This window comes from Rattus norvegicus, chromosome 9 (genome assembly GCF_021556685.1).
Source record: "Rattus norvegicus strain SHRSP/BbbUtx chromosome 9, alternate assembly SHRSP_T2T, whole genome shotgun sequence".
In the NCBI taxonomy this organism is placed as follows: Eukaryota; Metazoa; Chordata; class Mammalia; order Rodentia; family Muridae; genus Rattus; species Rattus norvegicus.
In genome coordinates, this window is record NC_141542.1 from 28,605,001 (window position 1) to 28,630,372 (window position 25,372).

At 46.9% G+C, this 25,372-nt stretch overlaps 1 protein-coding gene across 6 annotated transcripts in view; it reads right to left on the bottom strand.

The window, feature by feature from the left end:
* The window catches only part of Ccnd3 (cyclin D3), a 94,810-nt gene that overhangs the window by 19,168 nt on the left and 50,270 nt on the right, over positions 1-25,372 (bottom strand). The window lies entirely within an intron of this gene.

Genomic DNA, 25,372 nt, shown 5'->3' on the forward strand with positions numbered 1-25,372 from the left:
GGGGGAGGGCGTGGTGGCACATGCTCTTAATCCCAGCACTTAGGAGGAAGCAGGTGGGTCAATGAGTTCGTGGCTTGTCTGGTCTACTTAGCAAGTTTCAGGCCAGCCAGGGCTGCACAGTGAGAGCCCGGCTCTAATTAATTAATTAACTCACTAGCCTATGCAAGCAAATCCTCCAGGGGGTGTGTTTTATTCATTCTCAGGCTCTTTCTGCAAGATTTATTGAGACCCCATTGAACCTAAGATATTTCTGGGCCACGAGCAACACAACGGACAGAAGCTTCCTTTACCTTTTCGTGTTGGTCTTGCATAAGCAGGCTAGGCTCAAACCCTATGCAGACAGGGATGGCCTGAAACGCCTGCTCTCCTCCCAGTGGCAGCTTATCCACTGAGCTATTTTGTTGAACTTCGATATTTTTTCTAAAATTGAATGCTGGTAAAGGGCCCAAGTTATGAAAGAGGATTATCTTTTCCTTTTTTACTTCTAGGTTTTTCTGAGACAGGGTTTTTCTATATAATAATCTTGACTGTCCAGAGTACAGTGAGTATTCCATAGACCAGGCTGGCCCCGAACTCAGAGATCCACCTGCCTCTGTCTCCTGAGTGCTGGGATCAAAGGTGTGCACGCCACGGCTCGGCCAAGGATTATTTTTCTAGTTCTAACTGCTAACACTTCTGGTGCTGGACGAGTACATAAAATGTATTTGATCATTAGTGGCCGTGAGGCTTAACAGCTTCGGAAAGACGATTCTAATTGTTCAGAAGTTGATTGAGATGTGTAGACCTTGGGTATGAATAATTTTGGCGCGTGATGCTTTTTTTTTTTTTTTTTTGCGTGATGCTTTTATGGCCAAGTTTTCATTTTGTTATTTTTCTGAGACAGATGGGTCTCTCTGCTTGGACCTGGATATCTGTGCACCGGCTACACAGAGCAGGTTGGCCCCCGGGAATGAAGGCAGATGCCACCACGCCTAGCTGTTTTTATTTTTATAATGAAGCTAATTAATTAATTTAATAATGAAGCTAATTAAATTTAAAACAAAAGAAAAAGAATATAGGAGCCTCTCAAATCTAAATGTTAAATAGAGAGTCTGGGTATTTGGCTTAGTACTGGGATGTTTACCTAGCCAAAATACTTATTAGATTCCTAGTGTGGCCAGCAGAGAACCACAAACATACGATCCAGAAATAGAGCACCAATGCCTGCTTCAGCCCAGGCAGATCTGAAGACATTATCCTAAGGGCAGAGCCTCAGAAGACAATCTGCTGTCGGATCCCATTTATGTAAAACCAACAGAATAGGGAAATCTGCAGAACAGAGCGGGCTGGGGCACACACGTAGTTCCAGCACTGGAGAGAGAGAGCCAAGAAGGTCAGGGGTTAAGGTCATCCTCAGATACACAAGAGAGTTCCGGGACAACCTGGGGTACACAGGGAGAGCCCATCTAAAGATTTTTTTTTAAATCTGTAGATATGAAACGTAGCTACAGGAGGATTGCTGGGACTCCCAGCTAACCTAGCCGAGGACCACAAACTCCAAGTTCAATGGCCAATGGTAGAACCTGTCTTGGGACAAATGAAAAAGGAAAAGACAGAACAGGCAACACCCTCCTCTGGTCCCAAGTGTGTGAGGGTGCATGTGCTAACATGTACACCCATGCACACCCTGACACTGACACACACACACACACACACACACACACACACACACACAAGCAAAAATACATGCTTCATTCTGGATAGTGAATGGATGGTCACTTTCCACAATGGGTTAACATGGATAGTTGACAGAACAGGGACTGTAGCCTAGGTTTGACTCTCCTCTGCCATTTACTCATTCAAGTGTGGCCTGGCCAACTCATTTACAAATGAGGGTAATAATCCCTAAGTAAGGGAGGTCAGTAAAGCGACCCAGGAGTACTGGAGTCCCCAGCACCATGCTGATGGCTTTAACTATTTGCAGACACTTGACACCAGCAAAGGGGGATGAAGCCAGTAAGATGGCTTGGCGGGTAAACGCTCTTGCGGTAAAGCCTGCCAAGCTGAGCTTAATTCCTAGTAGCCATGTAAAGATGGAGATAGACTTCTCTACTTTCCACGCAAGTGCCAAGGCGCCTGCACCCCCGCCCTCGCACATCATCCGCGCGTACAATGAGGATAAAAAGAAATCTTACAGATGGCAAGAGGGTGTAATGGCACCTGCCACCATGACTGAAACCCAGGGACACAAAGGACGGGAGAGAGCTGACTCCACAAGCTGTCCTCTGATGTCTACACACCCGCTATGACACACAGATAGGTAAATGGGATCAAATGACTTTCCTAAGTAGGACACAGGATGGACAGGCCGATGGACAGACGGATGTAATGAGGGATGAAATGTCCAAACTCAAGAACTCAGAGCAGAGTCCATCCACGCCTGGAGATAGTACCCACCCCCAAAGCCCCAGGCAAAGCAGGCAACGGAGGTCACACCGTTGTCGCACAGGCTCTGTGCTGAGCTCTGGGATCTGTCTCTGAAGAATAACAAGGGTAGGCCAGCATTCTCCATTTTTTTTTTTGTTTGTTTTTAGAGACAAGGTTTCCCTGTGTAGCCCTTGCTCTCCGGGTACTCGCTTTGTAGACCAGGCCGGACTCCCCTCTTTCATGAGTTACCCTTCAGCAGAAGGCGTCTGAGCAGAGAAGGCTGCTCAGACTGGGGTGAGAAAGACCATGGAAGTAAGCCCAGGCTCGGCAGAAGCATCTGGTCTCTGAGCAGATAAGAGAAAGGTCAGCTCTCCTCTCCTGATATGCAGCTGTCATTGCTGAGACTTGCGAAGAGCCCCAGTGATGCCTTGAGCAACACACTCTTCGCCCCACCCCCTCCCTGGTCTTTGCTCCACCTCCTCCCTGGAGATGGTGTTTCTGTGGAGCTCAGGTTGCTATTGAACAGCATGACGTAGCCAAGGTTAACCCAGAACTTCTCATCTTCCTCCCTCTACTTCTAAGATGCTGGGATGACAGGAGTGGACCCCTGTACCCTACCATCCACTTTTTTAGCCTCCTCCCCTCTCTCATGGACTCTTCCTCCACTGGTTTCCACAGGGAGCCAAAGCCCCACCTTCTCAGACACGTCTCAGAGAGGTGCCCTGTTAAATTCAATTAGTCCGCTTTCATACTTCTCCAGCGACCAGCCTCCATCCTTAAATCCCAGCCTCCTTCCCTGCCGGGATGCCACACCTCTGAGGCTACGTATCCTAGCTACTCAAGGCCCAGTGTCCCATCTCTGTGGTCCTGTGCCCCGATCAACTGGGATGGCGATTGGGTGAGGGGCCCGAAGCTCTAAACACCCACGTCACTCTTTCTCAACTTCTCCTGTCCCAGTCCAGCAACAATCTACAAGCAAGTCCTGTTGCCACTGCTTCCCAAAGTGCTCTGGAATCTGGTCCTTCTGCCTGCTGCTCTTGGCATTCCCGTCTAACACCTGGACTGACGTCTCTTTGGCTCCAGTCACCATTTCCAGCCTGTGCTCCCGACGGCTTCCTGAGCCACCTTTTAGAACCTTTAGGAATGCACATGCATCCTTTGACTCATAAAAACCTCAACTAAATCCAGACCTCCCAAAGTTTCAGAGCCACTAAGATCTAGCTTGAGATATGGAAAGTGGCCATTAGAAAGAAAAAAAGAAAAGAAAGAAAGGAAGGGGCATGCATGGTACAGTGATCTGAACCCAAATTTGCTCTCCAGTCTTGGATTTTCTTCTCCAACACAGAAGCACCCAGACTTGGAGCCACTGAATGCCTTGCCCTCATCTTTTTCCTTAGCTCATAGACTTCTGTTGGCCTAAAACCCTTCTCACCCATGTGCTCTGGACCCTTCAACGCCAGCGTGAATGTCACCTGCAAAGGAACAACCTCAGTTCCCTGCTGAAATGTGAAGGAGGGTGAGGTGACCACCATGAAGCCTGACCCATGACAGTGGGCTCTGTCTTGGCCAAGAGTGTATACTTCAGGGCCCTGTTGTCAGTCCTGCTCCTTGTGGCTGCCTGCACGGCTGGTGCCAACCGTTTCTAACAAATGTCATGGAAACGTACACAGAATAGGAAAGGTAGAGTTACCAAGTGAACCAAATCCAGCTAAGTTACCAGCCTGGGCTCATGCTTGCCCGGGATGCCAAACCCCAACGCAATGGTAGGGTGCCAAGCGACAGGGCCTAGATAGGAAGGCAGGGCCAATCGTGCAGGGGCTGTGGCAGCAGGAGAATTTGAATAACGCCCAAAAGCAACCAAGCACTTTTGTTTTGGGTCAGAGTCTAACTGTGTGGCCCGGGTTAGTTGGACTTACTGTATACCTTAGGAGGTCCATGCAAGAACCTCCCCCACTCTGTTAGCCTCCCAAGTTAACGTTCTAGGGACATCATTGTGCCCAGCTCAAGAACAAATCGCGTATTTTGACTTTTGAGACTGTTGTCCTGTGGAACCCACACTGGCATCAAATTCTGAATCTTCCTGTCCCTACCTCCCAAGTCCTGAGATTACCACGTCCAGGGACACGTTACACGAGGTCTGCTGCATGCTCAAGTCCAGCACCCACGAGGGAGAGGCAGGCAGAGTTTTGCGAGTGGGAGGCCAGCCTGGTCTATATAGGGTCGGTGCTATAGAATAAGTCCTTGTCTCAATAAACAACCTATGAATTCCAGTACAATACCACCACGTGTGTATTCAAATTCAAGCACTCTTGTGCTGCAGCCCAGGAAAGTACAGGTTAATAGTAATTTATAGTACATTTCAATCTAGTTAAAGGGTTTTGATCAAAACCAGAAATAGTTCTAAGCATTTAGGGTCTGTAGCCATATAAGTCAGGAGCCTTTTAAGAGGTTCTTGTAAATAAAATCATGAAAAATTCCAAGGGTGCTGGGCATAGTACTCTAGGCTATGCTTTCAATAATTCAGGGGTTAAAGCAGGATGGATGGTTCAAGGCTAGCCTGGGCTACACAAGAAAACGCTATCTCAAAATAACTCACAGGAAACTTCTATTTAGAACTTGATCTGGGGGGGGGGGGGAGTCGTCGGTGCACGTTACCCATGGAAACAGTGGTGCATTTGCCTCACTGAGTGTCTGACAACTGGAGGACAAATTGAAGGAGTGGGTCCTCGCCATCCATGGTGTGGGTTTCAGGAATCAAACACCTGCCTTCAAGTTCAACAGCAAGTGCCCTTACCAACCAGACACCACGTTGGAAAAAGGCCGAGTGTGGCTGGGAGATGAACTCAGTCCAGGGTAGGCACAGGAAGCTGAGCCCGGGGTAGATGCTGTCATGTAAGGAATGTGGAAGAGCAGACAGGACAGCAGCAGACGTCCACATTTAAGGAGGAGGTGGAAAGAGGCCACCAAAGAAAACATCGGAGGAGGCCAGAGGGAAAGTCTCTATCAGACCACAAGGCCGCCTGAGACCAAGGGCCAGGACCCCTCCTCCCCATAGATCTTGAAATATTTGGTTGGACTAACTTGTCCTTCACAGGGCCACCCCCGGGACACATTCTTCCTTTAGATATGCTAACAGAGGTCAAAGGGTAAAGGTCACGGCTTGCTTGGGCCCCAGCCTTTGTGTCTCTCTCAATCAGCTGCATATCTTTGCTCTGACCCATTATGTGCCCATTCACATGTGAGCTATCTTCATTCCAGTTTCTGGGAAGAGCCCAACACACTGACTTCCCATGATGATGTGGGATGTGACCTGGTAAAAGAGCCAAGAAGAGTCTGAGCGAGGTTCAAACGGGGGCTCCGCTGGGGCGGAGTCTAAGCTGCCTGGTGGGTTCAGAAGATGTGGGAACGCAAGCAGACGATGTCCAGTTTACCTTACCCTATCGGAGCTCTAGTGCTATGTCTGCTGTTTCTCCATGCCTTGTTCACAGGGAGGGCCACCCTGGCCTGTGTGTTGTAGTGAGGCCCTGGCTGGTGGAAGGGAAAAGGAATTTGGTTCCACACCCAGAAGTGCGGATCCATGGGCCGCCTGACTGGTTTGCAAGACTGGGTCTCTCACATGCCACATAAGCATCCCGCCTCTCAGCTGCACCCCCATCCCTTCTCTTTACAAAAAAATTATATCTATGTATAGATATATAGAGATAGGTAGATAGTGTGTATGTGTATTTGTATATATGTACCTTTACAAATACATAAATATATTTTATTTATTTGGGTTTTTTTTTGGGGGGGGGGAGGGTGTTGTTTTGAGTCAGGCTTTCTTTGTGCAGCTCCGGCTGTTCCAGAACTCACTCTGTAGACCAGGCTGGCCTCGAACTCACAAAGATCTGCCTGCTTCTGCCTCCCCAGTGCTAGGATTAAAGGCATGCAACCACCACTGCCTGGCTTATGTTATTTTTTTTTTAAATTGGAATGTGTTTGTGTGGTATATGTGTGGGGGTTTATGCTTACGTGTGTGTGTGTGTGTGTGTGTGTGTGTGTGCGCGCGCGCGCGCGCGCGTGTTTGCATCCATGTTTGTGAGCACGGAGGTCAGGGGAAAGTGAAAGGTGTCTTCCTCTATTTCTTTCCGCTTTATTCCCTTGGTGACAGGATTTATCACTGAACATGAAGCTCACCGGTTTGGCTAGGATGGCTGGCCATGGAGCACCCCACAGTGCCTTACCTCTGCCGCTCAATTGTGGGGTCACAGGCATGTGCAGCCTTGCCTAGACCCTATTCCAGCACATGGCATTCAAACTCAACTCGTGTTTATATATACAGCAGGGTCTGGAACCAATGAGCCCCATCCCTAGCTCTATTGGGATTTCTTTTCCTGTCTTTTTCCTTTTTGTTTTTTGAGGCAGGGTTTCATGTTACTCAGGCTGGCCTTGAACTTACAATGAAGTCAAGGATGGCTTTGAATTCCTTTTGCCTCTACCTGTCTGAACACTGGGATTACAGAGTACTGAAATTGCTCTCTCTCTCTCTCTCTCTCTCTCTCTCTCTCTCTCTCTCTCGCTCTGTCTGTCTGTCTGTCTGTCTGTCTGTCTCTCTCTCTCTCTCTCTCTCTCTGTGTGTGTGTGTGTGTGTGTGTGTGTGTGTGTGTATACGTGTGTGTTACTAGGTACCCCAGGCTGGTCTTGAACTCCTGCCTCAGACTTCCAAATGGTAGGATTATAGTGGGTCACCAAGCTCCACATTATCTGCAAGTGATTCTGAAACAGCTGAGAGCTATAGTCAGGACTTCCCCTAGGCAGGACTCAACCCACTCTTTCTTGTACCTCTGCATAAAGAACTTAGCCCTACTAAGCACGGTGGTAGATGCCTACAAGCCCAGTATTTAAGCAGTAAGAGGCAGGAGGACTCAGGGTCATCCTCAACTATATATCGAATTTGAAGCCAACATGGGCTACGAGAGAACCTGTGTCAAAAACCAAAGCAAATAAACCCAGTCAAGTTTATGGATCGCTGCAAGTTCAAGGCCAGCAAGAGAAATGCAGTGAGACCCTGTCTCAAAAACGAACCTCTCTGCCTGGCGGTGGCAGCTCATGCCTTTAATCCCAGCACGTGGGAGGCAGAGGCAGGTGGTTCTCTGCGAGTTCGAAGCCAACCTGGTTTAGAGAACTCCTAGGACAGCCAAGATTACACAGAAAAACCCTGTTTTGAATCCCCTCTCCCCCCCCCCAAAAAAACCCTAAACAACCAACAAACAACTAAACAAGCCCAGAATTTACTGCATCCTCAAACTGCTTCTTAGTGCTCCACAGTACCATTTCATATTGGAGATTCCCAGAGGGCTGGCCCCCTCCTAGACTGGATATAATTATTCTCAAATCAAAAATCCATTGGATCAAGCCTCCTCATCCATAACAATAATCTTATTATCAGAGGGCAACTGGCGTTTCCTAATTTATTAATGTATTCTCTCATTTGCAGTTGCCCCCTTAGCTCTCCGCAGCATGAAGAATTGAGAATTCACAAAATCCCCGGGGTTGGGCCAGGACAGATGAAGGGGGAAAGGAGCCAAACACAGTGACTCATGACCACAACCCCAGCCTCTGGGAGATGAAGTCAGGAGGATCAGCAGTTCAAGGCTAGCCTGAGAAACAGGAGACCCTGCCTCCGGAAGGAAAGAAAAGACCTGAGGAACTGGGTGTGGCACTCAATGACAAGGCAATGGGATTGTCCCACGGTCCAGCCTCGACCTCAGAGTAAGACCCGAGGGAGGGAAAGGAGACAGAAACACAAAAGGGACTGAGAACTCCGTGGCTAAGCACATCTGCTGTTTTCGAAGCAGATCAGAGTCCAGTTCCCAGCACCCACATGGAGACTAGCAACCTTTATACCTCCAACTCCCAAGGGCCCACCGCCCTCTTCTGGCCTCTTTATATGGTATCTGCATGCATGTGAGTGTGTACACGTGTGCCTGTGTGCACACACACAAATTAAAACAAATCTTATGTTGCCTATAGTGTCGAATGCCTCTAGTCCCAGCAACGAGGAGGCAGAGGTGGGTGGGTCTCTGTGAGTCTGAGGCCACCTTCGCCTACAGGCTTCAGGTCAGCCAGGGCTACACAGAGACCTTATCTAAAAATGTGTGTGTGGGTGTCTGATGAAGCCTGCGCTTGCTGGGCTAGGGAGATAGTAAGTGCTTGCCGTGTAAGTACCCCAATTTGATCCCCAGAACCCACGGAGACATGTGCATATAAAGTCTATATTTTAACATATATTTCATAGCTCACAAATGTGTTTTAATATATTTTAACGTCGACTTAGAGAATATTAATATTTTTAAATAACTTTAGCCCAAATTAGATCTTCTCAGCAAACTCAACCCCTAGAAAACTTTTTTTTTCCTTTTATTGGATATTTTTTATTTACATTTTAAATGTTATCTCCTTTCCTGGTTTTCCCTCCAGAAACCCGCTATTCCATCTGCCCTCCCCCTGCTTCTATGACGGTGCTCCCTCACCCACCCACCTACTCCCTCCCACCTTCCTGCCCTGGCATTCATCTACACTGGGGCATTGAGCCTTGACAGGACCAAAGGTCTCTTCTCCCGTTGGCGCCCAACAAGGTCATCCTCTGCTACATGTGTGGCTGGAGTCATAGGTCCATTCCTGTGTACTCTAGGGATGGTTTAGTCCCTGGGAGCTCTGGGTTCTGGTTGGTTGATACTGTTTTTCTTCTTATGGGGTTGCAAACCCCTTCAGCTCCTTCAGTCCTTCCTCTAACTCCTCCATTGGGGACCCCGTTCTCAGTACAATGGTTGGCTACAAGCATCTGCCTCTGTATTTGTCATACTCTGGCAGAGCCTCTCAGGAGACAGCTATATCAGGCTCCTGTCAGCATGCTCTTCTTGGCAGCCACAATATTGTCTGGGTTTGATGTCTGTATATGGGATAGATCCCCTAGGTGGGGAAGTCTCTGGATGGCCTTTCCTTCAATCTCTGCTCCACACTTTGTCTCCCTATTTTTTCCAGTGAGTATTTTTGTTCTCCCTTCTAAGAAGGTCTAATGCATCCACACTTTGGTCTTCCTTCTTGAGCTTCATGTGGTCTGTGGATTTTATCTTGGGTATACCCAGCTTTTGGGCTAACATCCACTTATTAGTGAGTGCATACCATGTGTATTCTTTTGTGATTGGGTCACCTCACTCAGGATGATATTTTCTTTTTTTTTTTTTTTTTTTTTTTTTTTTTGGTTCTTTTTTTCGGAGCTTGTCCAGGGCCTTGCGCTTCCTAGGCAAGCACTCTACCACTGAGCCAAATCCCCAACCCCAGGATGATATTTTCTAGTTTCATCCATGAAAACATTTTTTAAAGATTTATTTATTTATTTATTTATTTATTTATTTATTTATTTATTTATTTATTTATACACTGTCCCTCGGATCCCATTACAGATGGTTGTGAGTCACCAGGTAGGTGCTGAGAATTGAACTCAGGACCTCTGGAAGAGCAATCAGTGCTCTTAACCGCTGAGCCATCTCTCCTGCCCTCCAAAAAACTTTTAATACTCAATATATTGTTATGTTATCCATATTTTATTTTTATTTCTTTAATTTTAGGGTTTTTAAAAGGATTGTTTCTTTTAAATCTTTATTTTTTTCATTTATTTATTTTTACTTATTCACTTTACTAATTTTAGTTTTTTTGAGATGGATTTTTCTGTGCAGTCCTGGCCGTCTTGGAAATTGTGCTATAGACCAGGCTCAAACTCACAGAGATCTACTTGCCCCTGCCCTACGGTGTGATTAAAGATTATCCTCATTTTACAGAATTTACCAAAGCACAGAGAGGCACCCAGGTCTCACAGCCAGTGAGGGGTGCAGGTAACAGGACGCAGACCTTTGATCTCAGAGCTCCGGAGGCAGAGGCAGGCAGATCTCTGTGAGTTCCAGGCCAGCCTGGTCTATAAAGAGAGTTCCAGGACAGACACAGCTACACAGAGACACACAAAAAGGGAGGTGGAGGCAGCATTTGAATCCAGATCATCTGAGTCCGTGATCAGAACTTAACGACTAAGTGGATCAGAGCTGTCCAGCCCGGCAGCATCCAGGATGGGGACAGGAAGGAAGGAAGCAAGCTTGTTGCTGTTCCTAGGCCCAGTGAGGAGCTGGAGGAAGGGGAGACCCAGGGAAAACAGGCCGAGCGCCACAGCTGACCATAGCCTGCAGATTTCCTGGGCTCCCTGGCCAGGACTGAAACACAAGGAAAGCGAAATTTCTCCAGGAAGAGAGCCCATTTTTGAGGAATTTTTGCCTTTGTTGGGTCATTTGTGATTTCAGACCCTTAGTATCTTCCTAGAGTCATACAGAACATATTGAAAAATGCAAGGGGCAGGGCCTGGGTGATTCTCTGTCTCAGTCTCTCTCCCCATCTGTCTCTCCCTCTCTGTCTCTCTCCCCATCTCTTTCTCTGTCTCTCTCCACATCTGTCTCTCTCTGTCTCTCTCTCCCCATCTCTCTCTGTCTCTTTCTATCTGTCTACCTCTCTGTCTGTCTGTCTGTCTGTCTGTCTCTCTGTCTCCCCGTCTGTCTGTCTGTCTGTCTGTCTGTCTGTCTGTCTCTCTCTCTCTCTCTCTCTCTCTCTCTCTCTCTACCAGGCTGAGGTGGGGGTGGGGGTGGGGATGTTGGGAAGCGCCAGCCTTTTGCCCTGAAAGCCTGGTCACCAGACAGCTCCTCTTTTTTCTGACCAAGAAGCAGTGAGCTTCTTATTTCTTCCTCCTCCTTCCCTGCAGCTCATCAAAAACAATGACCAAACGACGCTATCAGGGGTCGGAGGGAAGGCTCAGGGGTCAAGAACGTTTGCTGCTCCGCAGAGGACCCAGATTTGGTTCCCAGCACCCACATGGTGGTTCACAACCACGTGTAACTCCAGTTCCAGGGCACCCAGTGACCTCTTCTGACCTCCCTGGCCACCGAAAACACACGTATGCATGGTATACACGCATGTATGCAGGAAAAAGACTTATACACATAAAAATATCAACAGACGCTTAAATAGAAGTCTGGTAGATAAACAACTCAGCATTTTCAGAGCTTCCTTACTAATGGGGGAAAAAAGGCAAAAAAGGAGACTGGTCCCAGGTTTCAGAAATGGATGGACGATAAAAATATAATAAAAAGGGAAAGAAAGGGGGCAGGTAACCAAATGCCCAGCCCCCTAGGCTGCAGGGTAGCAGGTAGGGTATGCCGGCCAGGAGGGCCCTGCAACGTGTAGAGGCTGAGAGATGAGGGAGAATCAGGAGGCCAGAGTCTGCTTTGATATGTTAACTAGGCACTGAAGCCATTTGTCCCAGGTTTGAAACCCAACACTATGAAAGGCTTTTAGTGGGACATCCAAAAATTGTATTGTTGGCCCTACCACTTTTGAGCTTGGAAAAGGAATGGAGCCTCAGTGGTTTCATCTGTAGAACGGGGCTATCCATTTCAGCCTACAAGTATGAGGCAAGTGTTGGCCGAGGAAAGGAGGGGCAAGGATTCTGTTGTGCAGTGAGCATTTCGTGGACATCTGCTTCTGTATGTCAGGCACTGATAGAGGCTGGAAATCAAAGACCGTGTCTGGGTTCTCTGTGAGCTACTGAAGGGGAAAGAGACTCACTCAACCAACATGGTGAGAGGCCTGCTACTGCACACGTTGATTCTTAGGGCAGCAGAGATAGTTCTGGAAGAGGGAATGGGAGTGGAGACATGGTTCAGACATCTATAACTGGTTCTCAACCTATGGGTCATACATAACCTCTTTGGCAAACTCAGACTTCCAAAATATTTATATTATGATTCATAATAGCAGCAAAATTAGTTATGAAGTAACAACAAAAATAATTGGGGGAGGGGGGGTCCAGCATAACGTGAGGAACATGTTAAAATGTTGAAGGATTAGGAAGGCTGAGAACCACTGGCCTATAGTGGCTGGTGGCTGCAAGGGCATGGGGCGGGGAAGACAGGATACTCTTCTCAGTGGAGTGGCAACCAGTGAGCCACTCATACTGCTGTCACTTACCCGCCCTCACCACACATCCAGCTCTATTGGAGGTCTCTCGCTGCTGGCTGGTTTTGGTCAAATTGATATAAACCTAAATATACCTGGGAAGAGGGAATCTCGATTGAGAAGATGCCTCAGAACACTGGCCTGAGGGGCCTGGTGTGGTGGCACAAGCCTTCAACCCCAGCACTCGGGAGGCAGAGGCAAGTGGATATCTGTAGGCCAGCCTGGTCTACAAAATGAGTCTAGGATACACAAAACTCAGTCTCAAATAACAACAACAACCTGTCTCTAAGTGCCTATCACTGAATGTGGTCCCACCCCTGAGTGGGTGGTTTGGGGTCTGTAATAAAGAAGGCTGAGTGAGTCATGGGGAGCAAACCAGTAAGCTGCTTTCTTTCACGGTCTCTGCTTCAGTTCCTGCATTGAGGTTCCTGTTTAGATTTCCCCTAGTGGTGGAGTGGGACCAGGGAGCTGCAAGCTGCAAGCCCTACCCCCATATCCTCCCTGCTTGCCTTTAGCCATGGTGTTTATGAGAGCAATAGAAATCCTAACTAGACAGACAGACAGACAGACCACAACACACACACACACACACACACACACACACACACACACACACACACACACACACAAATAGTACCGGGAAGCTCCCATACAAGGTCCACTCAGAGAGAACTGCTCAAAAGTCAGTGCAGTGGTCTCTCCACCCTGCAGCTCCGGTAGGGCTTGGCACCCTGCGTGCACCCAGATCCCAAGCAATTGCTGAACCATGTGCATACTTTGAGGAATGAGGACCCCTGGGGGGCCACTCCGATGTCCCTAGTGTTGGGCATTGTACACAACACCTTCCCGGTCGGTCCCTGGAGTCTAAGTGCCAGTATTAGTTGTCCCAAGCCCTCAGCTTATCCCCAGCTGTGACACAGGGGTGCTATCTGCCTTCCAGTCTCATCCCTTCTGAGCTATAAGCGCTTGTGGTGTTTTCTCATCCTGTATTTTATACTGAACTCCCTTTGAAAGATCAGGCTAGATCACTGAGTCCGCTCGGTGGGTAAAGGCACTGTGGTGGCTATCCCTGTTGTCAGCTTGACTACATCTGGAATGAACCACAATCCAGAACTGGAGGGCTCACCTGTGATGCAGATCTGACCTGGATCTTGGCCTGGAGATCTTGAGGCACAGTGGCCATGAAAAGCTTAGGGCCAGGCAAGGTAATACACCTCCTTAATCCCAGGAGACTAAAGCGAGGAGATCTCTGAGTTCAAGGTCAGCCTGGGACAGAACAAGTCCCAGATCCAGTCGAGGTGGTAGACGCCTTTAATCTGGGACACACCTTCTTCTGGAGACCTACATAAGGACGTTAGAAGAAGGAGGGCTCACTCTTTGCTTGCTTTTGTTGACTGCAAGCACATCTGTTGAAACCTACTTCTTCATGATTCCAGTATATACAGAAGAGCAGCTGAAACACCTAGCCTTGTGGGACTCAACAACTACTAAACTCCTGGACTTCCAATTCACAGCTGACCATTGTTGGGGAGTCGGACTGCAGACTGTAAGTCATCATAATAAAGTCCCTCAATATACAAAGACATTCCTTATGTTCTGTGATTCTAGAGAACCCTGATCCAGGCACTTGTGAAACCCCATGACCTGCCTACCTAATTCCATTTCAGGAACCGACATGGTAAAAGGAGAGAACAGATTCGCACGCTGCCCTCTGCCCGTATGCGTGTGATACACAAGTCCTCTACCACCATCACATTAATTAATTTTTAAAAATGTACAGGTGAGATGGTTTGGATAGGTATGGCCCCTGTAGATTCATGTGTTTGAACGCCCGACCATAGGGAATGGAGTGGTACTATTAGGAGCTCTGGTCTGTCTGTTGGAAGAGGTGTGGCCTTGTTAGAGGAAGTGCGTCACTGTGGAAGTAGTCTTGGAGGTTGTAGAAGCTGGCCAGTGTGTCACTGTCACCTCCTGCTGCTGCCTGCAGATCAAGATGGAGAACTTCCAGCACCATGTCTGCCTGGACACTGCCATGCTCCTCACCACGATAATAATGGACTGAACCGCTAAAACTGTAAGCCAGCCCCAGTTAAATGCTTTCCTTTCTGAGTTGCTTTGGTCATGGTGTCTGTTCACAGCAGTGGAAACCCTAACTAAGACACCGGGTGTGATAATTTACTCCTCTAACCCCTCGCCGCAGGAGGCTTGCTGTGAGTTCCAGGCCAGATGGGTGACAAGCATAAAACTTGGGTTTAAAAAAAAAAAAATGGGACTGGAGAGATGGCTCAGTCTGTCAAGAGCACTGGCTGCTCTTCCAAAGGTCATGAGTAGCTCACAACCACCTGTAATGTGGGAAGCCAATATCCTCTTTTGGTGTGTTGAGGACAGCGTGCTCATATTCAAAAATAAATAAATCTTAAAAAAAAATAAAATAAAGAAAAATGAAAAGAAAAGGCCAGGTTTGATAAGAAAGGAGTTCCTCTTCCCTTTTTCTTTCTTTTTGATAAGGATCTCATCCTGTAGCCCAGGCTAGCCTGGAACTCACTATGTAGCACAGGCTAGCATCAAACTGACAGATCCTCCCGCTTCAGCTTCCTAAGATCTATTTGCCCCTTTCTTTCTCCTTCCTGAGATGTTGGGGGTTTGTACCCAGGAACTCGAGAATACAAGGCAGGTACTCTACGGCTGAGCTACACCCCAAACCCAAAAGTTCTTTCCATACTGCAGGTTACCTCCACTATGATCAGAGTGCAAGGGACAGGAAACCGTGCTGGAAAAGATTGCTTCTTGCTGACTTGACACAAAATGCTGATATTAAGGGAGATAACACTTAGCTGACGGCGAAGGGTGTGAAGTTTCACCACTGCAAGGGTTCCGGCAGATGAGTCACCCCATTAGAAAACATGAAACCCTACGGTATGGATGTGGAAGACTCTTCAATAGTGGATCCTCAAAAATTTGACAACAATCTCAGTATTTAAAACAAACAAAAATATTTTTTTGAGACAGCTCCTCATTCTATAGACCAGGCTGGCCCCCCTAAGAAGGAGAATTACAGACATGAGCCACCACAACTAGCTAATGTCCTCCCCTCAAGTGTCCGGTATTATCAACAATGACTTGGGAAGCGCAAATAAACTTTTTCTTGTTGCTTTTTTTTTTTATTTTTAAAGTCTAGGTTTCATTATGTAGCCTTGGCTAACTTTGAACTTATGTAGACCAGCCTGGTCTCAAACTCATGACATGCCTGCCTCACCTTCTAAGGTGTCAGGATTACAAGTGTGTCTGTCCCACAGAGTACAGCTTCAAATAATGCTTCTCTAGATCCTGGCATTCACATCGGTGGCTCACAAACCCCAGTAACTGCAGGAGACTGGATGTCGCTGGCCTCCAAGGGCATCCACATAAACATGCTCCCCCCGGCCCCGACATACACACACACTGACAGACAGACTGACTGAAACACACACACACACACACACACACACACACACACACACACACACACTTACACACACACTTGAAAATAAATCTTGTGGTTAGAGAGCTGTCAGCAGTGAAGAAGGGGTTCAGTTAACAGCACCCACATGGTAGCTTACAACTGCCTTTAACTCCAATTCTATGGGATCTGATGATTTTGTCTTGCCCCTTCAGCTCCCTCATGCCCATGAACGCAGACAGGCACAGATACACATACAGATAAACAAACAAGCAAATCTTTAAAAAGTATTTTTAAATAACCCCTTTCTAAGCTGTCAATCATACTATGTATTTAAGTGCAAGCACATATAGATACTTTTTTGAGGTAGTCTCTCTTTTAGGTAGACCAGGTTAGCCTCAAGCTCACAGAAATCTGCCTGCTTCTGCCTCTGAAGTGTTGGAATTGTGTGTGTGCACCACGCCTGGCTAATATATATATATATATATATATATATATATATATATATATATATATATATATATATATATTTTATTCTAAGTAAACTATAATATGGGAGCTGGTGTGGTGGTAAATGCCTATACTCCCAGCACTCAGGAGGCAGAGGCAGGTGGATCTCTCAGTTTTCAGCTAGCCTGGTCTACAGAGTGAGTTCCAGGACAGCCAGGGCTACAGAGAAAAACACTATCTTGAAAAAATTAACATAATATGAAAATGTAACAAAAGTACACAGTTTAATGGAGGCAGAGAATCAGGCAAATGATACCTGCCTACAATTTAGTCCTTTGAAGGTAGATAAGGAAGTTCACGGTCATCCTTGGCTATATATCAACTTTGAGCCTAACCTGGGCTACATGAACATCTACTTCCAAGAAACAAAGAAAACCAACAAACTCTCACAAAAAAAAAATGTATAACTATATAGTGTATAAGTATACAGTGTATAACTATAGTTGTAGCATTTCAGAAGAGCCAGGGGCCAGGACTTCAAGGTCACTTCCTGGTCATTCTAAAGCCAGCCTAGACTACATAGACAGGTTTGCAAGGAAAAAAAAAACAAAAATAAAAATAAAATTAGAGCAGGCTTCATGATATCTGCCTCTAATGCTAGCACTTTGGAGGCAGAGGTGGGTAGGTCTGTGTGATTTCTAGGTTGGTCTGGAATACACAGCGAGTTTCAGGAAAGCCAGGAATACGCTGTGAGACCTTGTTTCAAAACTAAAATAAACTAAAATCATGAATCAATTCTGCAGTCCTCGAAAGCATGTGACCTCTGACGTGCAACCTGGACTGACATGGAATGGGACTTAATTTGCCCGAGTGTCAGATTTGTCTTTGGCTGAAATCTTGCAGGGCTATCCCCAGGATTCAGTATACTACATGTAAGGAGCTTGCTCTGTGGCCTCTCCTCCAGCTTGTGGTAAAAGGACGACAGAGAGAGTGGTGGGTCACTTAAGGTCACAGAGCTGAAGGGACACCCTTCAGGAAACCTGCATGAAGAGTTTATATTAATAATTTTTACTTCCTCTCACTATTTCTTTCAAGGCAGGAAATAGATCCTCGAGGGTGGCATATGTTATATGTATGTGCTCATGTGTTGTAAGTTCATGTGCACCTGTGTGTGGGAGGGTACATGCATCCATTCACACACAGTAGCTACCCATCCACTTGTTCTTTTTCTTTTTCTTTTAAATTAGGTTATTTGTTTGCATTTCAAATGTTATTCCCCTTCCTGGTTTCCCTTCTGCAAGCTCCTTATCCCGTCTCCCACCCCACCCCTACTTTTTCTTTTTAAATTTCTTTGTTTTTTTTTTTTTTTAATTTTTTTTTTGAGACAGGGTCTCACAATGTAGCCCTAGCTGGTCTGAAATTATGTATCACAGGCTGGCCTTGAACCCACAGAGATCTGCCTGCCTCAGCTTCCCAAGTTCCAGAACTAAAGGCGACTGCTGACCACATCTGGCTCAATCTTTTACTACTACTACTACTACTCTACTACTACTACTACTACTACTACCACCACCACCACCATCATTATTATTATTTACTTTTTAAAGATTTATTTATTTATTATATATAAGTACACTGTAGCCGTCTTCAGACACACCAGAAGAGGGCGTCAGATCCCATTACAGATGGTTGTGAGCCACCAAGTGGTTCCTGGGAACTGAACTCAGAACCTCTGGAAGAGCAGTCAGTGTTCTTAACCGCTGAGCCATCTCTCCAGCCCCTATTATTTACTTTTAATTATGTGTATATATGTGTGCCTGTGTGTGAGTTTGAACACACAAGCTCCTGGGAGGAATTTGACGCCCTGGGTTGGAGTTAGAGGTGACTGTGAGTCACTTGATATGGGTGCTAAGAACTGAATTCAGAGTCTGCAGATTCTCTACTGCATGCTTTTTTAGACAGTTCTCTTGCCAGTCCCACTGCCCATCCCCTTGGCTATGCTACCAATGAATACCAGGAATCCTCTGTCCCTCATCTCTGCAATGCTGGATTAGAAATGTGGCCCCCATTTTTTAAAGAGATGCCTTATTTTATCTTATTCTCCCAGTGATCCTATTCAGTAAGTGCTTATTATCTCCATTCTCTGGCTAAAGAAACAGAGGCCCAGAGTCTCTTAGGCTCTTACATAGAAAGAAAGAAAACCAACAGAGATGGTGTGCACCTGTAATCTCAACAGTGCTGCATGGCCGAGGCCAACCTAGGAGGTGTATCAAGACCCTGCCATAATACAATACATGCAGGCAGACAGACAGACAGACAGACAGACAGACCTGTTGTTTATTATAAAACATATGTTGTTTGTAAAGACAGCAGGAACAGAGCCCAGAAAGTTCTAAGTACAATGCTAAGGATATTACAGAGAAGCAGTCAATCAATCAATACATAAATAGTTCTCTATAATGCTGAGGATGCACATATATACATAGATAGATAGATAGATAGATAGATAGATAGATAGATGCATAGATAGATATAGATAGATAGATAAAGCGAGCCAGTCAATGCATTTTTGAGGCAGATTTGGAGGCTTGTGAGTTCCAGGCTAGCTTGGGCTAAACAGACTGTTTCAAAAGATAAATGAAATAAAGTTGATGGGCCAGCAAGATGGCCCCTTGGATAAAGGCACTTTCCACACAAGCCTGATGACCTGAGTTTAATACCTGGAACCTTGAATGAAGGGAGAGAACCTCAGCACTCTGAAGCACATCATGACACACACATACTCAGTTACATGTCCTCAGCACACAGAGACATACTCACAGATACACGAACACAATCCAAACACAGTAAAGGATGAGAAGGGAGTGTGCCTGGCGTCCTGCGCTGCACCCATTTTCTGTAAGTAAGCTCTTTTTTTTTTTTTTTTTTTGGTTCTTTTTTTCCGGAGCTGGGGACCGAACCCAGGGCCTTGCGCTTCCTAGGTAAGCGCTCTACCACTGAGCTAAATCCCCAGCCCCTGTAAGTAAGCTCTTAAGTGATGAAAGGTTCCTGTGGCTTTGGGGCATTCCTTCCTCTCTATGATCTCTCTTGTTTACAACTTCCTGAAGGTTGCAAAGAATACATGGGAATTACTACCATGTGGCCAGAGAACTTAGACAGCCCTGGCTCTTGAATCCCAGGTCATAGACCCTACCTACATAGCTTAGATAAGACCCTAGCTCCTAAGTTTCCACCCTACTCCTTTAGAAAATGCTGGCTAGGGCTGGGGCCTGGTGACTGGCTCACCAGGCAAAGGCGCTTGCTGCTGTGCCTAATGACCTGAGTTGTGTCCCTGCTGTGGAGGGAGAACTGACTCTCAAAAGTTGTCCCTCGGGGTTGGGGATTTAGCTCAGTGGTAGAGCGCTTGCCTAGCAAGTGCAAGGCCCTGGTTTCCGTCCCCAGCTCCGAAAAAAAGAAAAGGAAAAAAAAAAAAAGTTGTCCCTGGTCCTTCACATGGTTGCTGACATGGGTGCCAACTGGCATGAACAAAATAATAAATGATGTAATAATTTTTTTCAAGTGTTGGCCGTTAATATCACATAAGGTCATTTGCAGGGATAGCTGGGACAGACAGAGCCTAGGAAGTGCTCAGAACCCAAGCTGAGGATGACACAAATGAAAAGCATCATGGGTGTGATTTGTCTGATGCTCTTGGGTCTTCTTGTCAGTTTGGACTTTAAGTGTCGGAGAATGGTCTGTGTGAGTGTGCATGTGTCTGTAGGCCAGAGGTTGACATCTGGTGCCTTCCCAGAAGGCTCTTCACCCTTCCTTTGAAGACAGTCTCTTACTGATTGTCTTTTTTTTTTTCTTTTTTTTGGAGCTGGGGACCGAACCCAGGGCCTTGCGCTTGCTAGGCAAGCGCTCTACCACTGAGCTAAATCCCCAACTCTTACTGATTGTCTAGACTAACTGGGCAGCAGGCTCCATGGATACACCTGCCTCTACCCACCCCCTCTCCAGGGTTACACAGACCAGGGCCTGATAGCTTATGTGAGGTGCTGGAGATCCAAAGGCAGATCCTCATACTTGCACAGTAGGCACTCTATCTGCTGAGCCATGTGGAAGGTAGAACACTAAAGGAAATACTTGAAAGGGTTGAAGGGAAAGGGAAAGGAGATGGGTGGGACGAATGGTCTCGGGACTCCAGATGGCCACTGCTGCACATGGCTGATCTGGGAAGAAGATGGCCCCACCCTTCCCTGCCCCTCCCACATGCATCTGGGAAATGTCAGTGAGACACTGGGTTGGAAAACACTAAAGAACGCTACAGTACCCAGAGAGGGGATTGCAAACATTTCTGAAATGCATCCCAAATCTCCTATCTCAGCAGGCTATGCCAAATCCCTGCCGAACAAACAGCGCGGGTCTGTTCTTCCCTTTCTCCACCCTGGCACCGTTACTAATCAGAACTTCCTTTCCTGCTCAAGTGGTGATTCCAGGCCTCCAATTCCAGCCTTGGAAAGCCCGTTCACAAAGATGTAAGCTGATAAACCCAACCATATCCCTACCGTTTCCCTCTCTCTGAAGAAGAATACAATAAACATGGGAGAAAATGAAATGTCCCATCTGTAGAAGATTCAGTAAATGAGCCCATCTTACAGTGGAATGTTAGACATGGTACTATTTTACAATGGAATGTGGTACCATCGTAGATAGACTACTTTGTTTTTTTGTTTTTTTGTTTTTTGTTTGTTTGTTTTTTTTTTTTCGGAGCTGGGGACCGAACCCAGGGCCTTGCGCTTGCTAGGCAAGCGCTCTACCACTGAGCTAAATCCCCAATCCCCGACTACTTTGTTTTTAAGTTAATTGTGTGAATTGTGCATGTGGTGTGTGTGTGTGTGTGTGTGTGTGCGTGTGCGTGTGTGTGCGTGTGTGTGCGCGCGCGCACATGCACGTGCATGCAACTGGATGCTGCACTACTCTCAGGACGACTATCAGGAGTCCTGAGGTCTCTTCCCACCTCAATAAATCAAGGTTTCTTGTGTTGTTTCTTCTCACCGCTAGCTGGCCAGAAAGCTTCCATATGATTCTCCTGTTTCTGCACCCTTTCCTGTAGGAATTAACACATGTGCATAGCATCTGGCTTTTTAATGTTTATTTGGGGAACTGAACTCATGTCCTCAGCTTGTGAGTTATGCATGGATCCAGCATCTTACTACTTTTTCTTTGTTGTTTGTTTGTTTTGAGAGATAGGTAGATGAGGTTGGTATTGAATTCACAGAAATATACCTACGTCTGCCTCCCAAGGGCTGTAATTAGAGATGTGCAGGGCTACTTCAGGCCTTGTGCAGCCCAGGCTGACCTCAAATGTGTGTGTGTGTGTGTGTGTGTGTGTGTGTGTGTGTGTGTGTGTGTGTGTGTGTGTGAGAGAGAGAGAGAGAGAGAGAGAGAGAGAGAGAGAGAGAGAGAGAGAGAGAGACACTGTGTGGTTGCACGTGTATGCTTCAGCATAGGAGACCAGAGGACAACTTTGGGTCTCGACCACAGAAACATCATCCATGTCCCTTCACACAGGCTCTGACCTGGAGCTCACTTAGCTTTCATTAGGCTAATGGCTGGCCAGGGAGCCACAGTGAGCTCCAGTCACTGCCCCTCTAGCTCTGGGATGGCAGGCATACATCATGCCAAGGTTTTTATTTGGGTTCTGGGGATCAACTGCAGACACTCAAGCTTGCGTGGCAAGCATTTCTCTGAGTCCCCATTATTTTGTGGGTTTGTTTTGTTTCTGACTTTGAACGTCTGATTTTTTTCTTGCTTTTATCTTGTAAGTGCTGGGATTACAAGTGAGAACCAGTACTCACGGTTTAATGTGACTTGAGAGATGGAGTCCAAGACCCCATTCACGCTAGATAAACACGCTACCAACTGAGACACATCCTTACCACCAGATCTGCAATTTTCATAACATTGTATATGGACATAATTATTTTTCATTATGTTTACATGCAGGTCTGTGTGATGGCATGTACATGTGACACAGGTTCTCTCAGAGGCCAGAGGTGTCAGATCCCCTGGAGTTAGACATGGGTGCTGGGAAGAGAGGTGGGGTCCTCTAGAAGATCAGTGCATGCTCTTAGCCACTGAGCAATCTCTCTGGCCCTAATGATCTATATAATTTGGATGGACAATTAAAGCAGCCAGGACTGGCCTAGGAGGCAGAACGAAGCACATATCTAGGGTCACAATACTCTGAACATAAATAATCTTGTCTGAAAACATGTTCGGCATTCTTAAGGCCCCTGGTCCAGTCCAAAAGAATGGATGGGTGAATGAAGGGTGGATGGATGGATGGATGAAGGGTGGATGGAAGGGTAGAAGGATGGACGGATGGGTGAGTGGAAGGATCGTTGGATGGATGGATGAATGGATGATAATTAGAACTACCATGGACACAGAACAGCATCATGGTTACCAGTGTGAGTTCTGGACTTGAGCTTGGTTTGATCCCCAGATGTCCGAGGTACCAGCTGTGTGGCCTTGTTGAGTGTCTCTGCTTTAGAACAATAATAACAGTCTCTCGACCCATAGTCAGACTCCCTGCCTGGTTTACCTGTTTTGCTTTGCTTTGTTTACGGTGCTGGGAATGGAAAGTCCTCTACCTCCACCCGCAACCTGGTTAAAATTCTGGTTCTGATCCAAGAGAGGTGGGTGGGCAGTCCTATCCCTTGCCTGGTTTCTCATCTATAAGCAAGATCCACACAAGGATTGGAGGATGAAAAGTTTTCTTTTCCTTTTATGTGTGTGTGTGTGTGTGTGTGTGTGTGTGTGTGTGTGTGTGTGTATACCAAACCTATCTGGGTGCTCTCCAGGAGTGGACAGAAGTCACAGGCAGTTATGAACATGGGCTCTGGGAACAGAACTTCAGTCCTTTCTTTGTAAGAGCAGCTCTCTCCCTTCTGCTGAGCCATCTCTCCTGCCCCCTTCTCTCCCTTCTTGTGTTTTATTTAAAGACAGGATCTCATGTAGCTGTGAGTGGTCTTCAAGCTTTCCACGTAGTCAAGGATGACTTTGAACTCCTAATCCTGCTGTATCTACTCCTCTAGTCCTGGGATTACAAGTCCGAGCCACCTCTGCCCGCTCCCTCTCCCTCTGAAAGGAAGCAGCTGGAGCTCACTTTGGCGCTCAGAACACCATACTTGTTGGTAACAGGGTGTAGCTCATCTGCAGTTCTACGGAAAGCCTGCTGCTAGTGTGCAGGGTCCCCCGATGAAGGGTCCCCAGTGCCCACATTGTTATTCAACAACAGCCCAAGTTAGAAGGGTCACGGAAGGCAGCCACCTGTTGAACCACAACCTGGTTCACTTCCCATCCTGACTCTTCCTCTGGTAAACTCTGGCACTACTCTCGACTGAACCCCAAAGGGGACTCGGGGTACAAAGATAATTGGCCAATCTGGTATTTCTTCTGAGCCCGTCAGGGTCTCATGGAGTCCAAGCTGGTCTTGAAGCTGGTGGGTAGTTGAAGATGACCTTCAATATCCTGATTTTTAGGACGGAGTCTCTGCCTCAGAAGTGCTGGGACCACTGGCCTGTGTCATCATGTCTGGCCTATTGGTGTCCCATGGTTCTCTGCATAGAATAGACTTGGGGTAATTCCTAGTACACAGTATACTTTTAAAAAAATTGTGTGTGAGGGTTGGGGATTTAGCTCAGCGGTAGAGCGCTTGCCTAGCGAGCACAAGGCCCTGGGTTCGGTCCCCAGCTCCGAAAAAAAGAAAAAAGAAAAAAAAATTGTGTGTGAAGCCTGGAGGTGGTGGCACTGCCTTTAATCCCAGCTCTCAGGAGGCAGAAGCAGGCAGATCTCTGAGTTCCAAGCCAGCCTGGTCTACAGAGAGAGTTCCAGGATGGCTAGGGCAACACAGAGAAACCCTGTCTCAGAAAACAAAACAAAACAAAACAAAAGTGTGTGCGTGTGCACGGGCGTGCTTGCATGTTCATGTATCTGATGTGTCTCCAGCTTGTACGAACCATGGAGAGCAGGTCAGAAGACAACACTGTAGGGTGGACTCTCTTCTACCTCCACATGAGTTCCGGCATTTGTGGTAAGGGTACCTGGCTTTCATGACAAGTGCCCTTAACCCCTGAGCCTGCTCAACTGCCCCCCCCCCCGCTCCTATCTTCTAAATATTTATTGGTTGCTATTTTCTGTGCATGGGTGCTTTGCCTACATCCGTGTGTGTTGTGCCACATGCATGCCTGGCACGTGCCAAGGCCAGAAAAGGGCATCAGATTCGGTGGAGCCAGAATTACGGGCAGCTGAGTGGGTGGGTGCTAGAAATAAAAGCCAGGTTCTCTTAACCACTGAGCCATCTCTCCAGCCTCATACTCTACTTGAAAAAATGTAAACAGCCAAGATCATAGACAATGTTTAATCATTTATTAGCAGGAGTAGTCTCTCTCTCTCTCTCTCTCTCTCTCTCTCTCTCTCTCTCTCTCTCTCTCTCTCTCCCTCTCTCTCTCCTGGGGCCTCTCTTCGCTGCCCATACTGGTCTTGGTCTGCAGGATTCAGGCCATCTCTTCCCACAGGGGCCTCCTAGGTAGGTGGGACTAAAGGGTCTGCATCACATGCTCAACTTGCTCAACTCTGCTTAATGACTTTACAACTTACTTTCTCCTCACTAAATGATTTCAGCGTCATAAGAACACTGGGAGACCGGGAAGTGGTGGTCCAAGCCTGTAATCTAAACCCTGGGAGGTTGACACTCACTAGCTCAGGCTTCAAAGTGAAGTCCCAGCTATCACGGATACAGAGTGAAACCTTGTTGCAAACACTCAAAGAAAAGAAAAGAAAAAAGCTGGGGGGAGGGGGGCAGTGGCGGGAGATTGCTCCATGTTTCAGGCGCACCTGTATTGTTCCTGCAAAGAACCCACCTTAGGTTCCCAGGACTCACCCTGGAAAGCTCACAACTGCCTATAACTCTAGCTCCAGGAGATCTGATGCCCAATCCTGGCCTCCACAGGGACCGCACTCATACCCACACTCATACATGTGCATAATTAATGT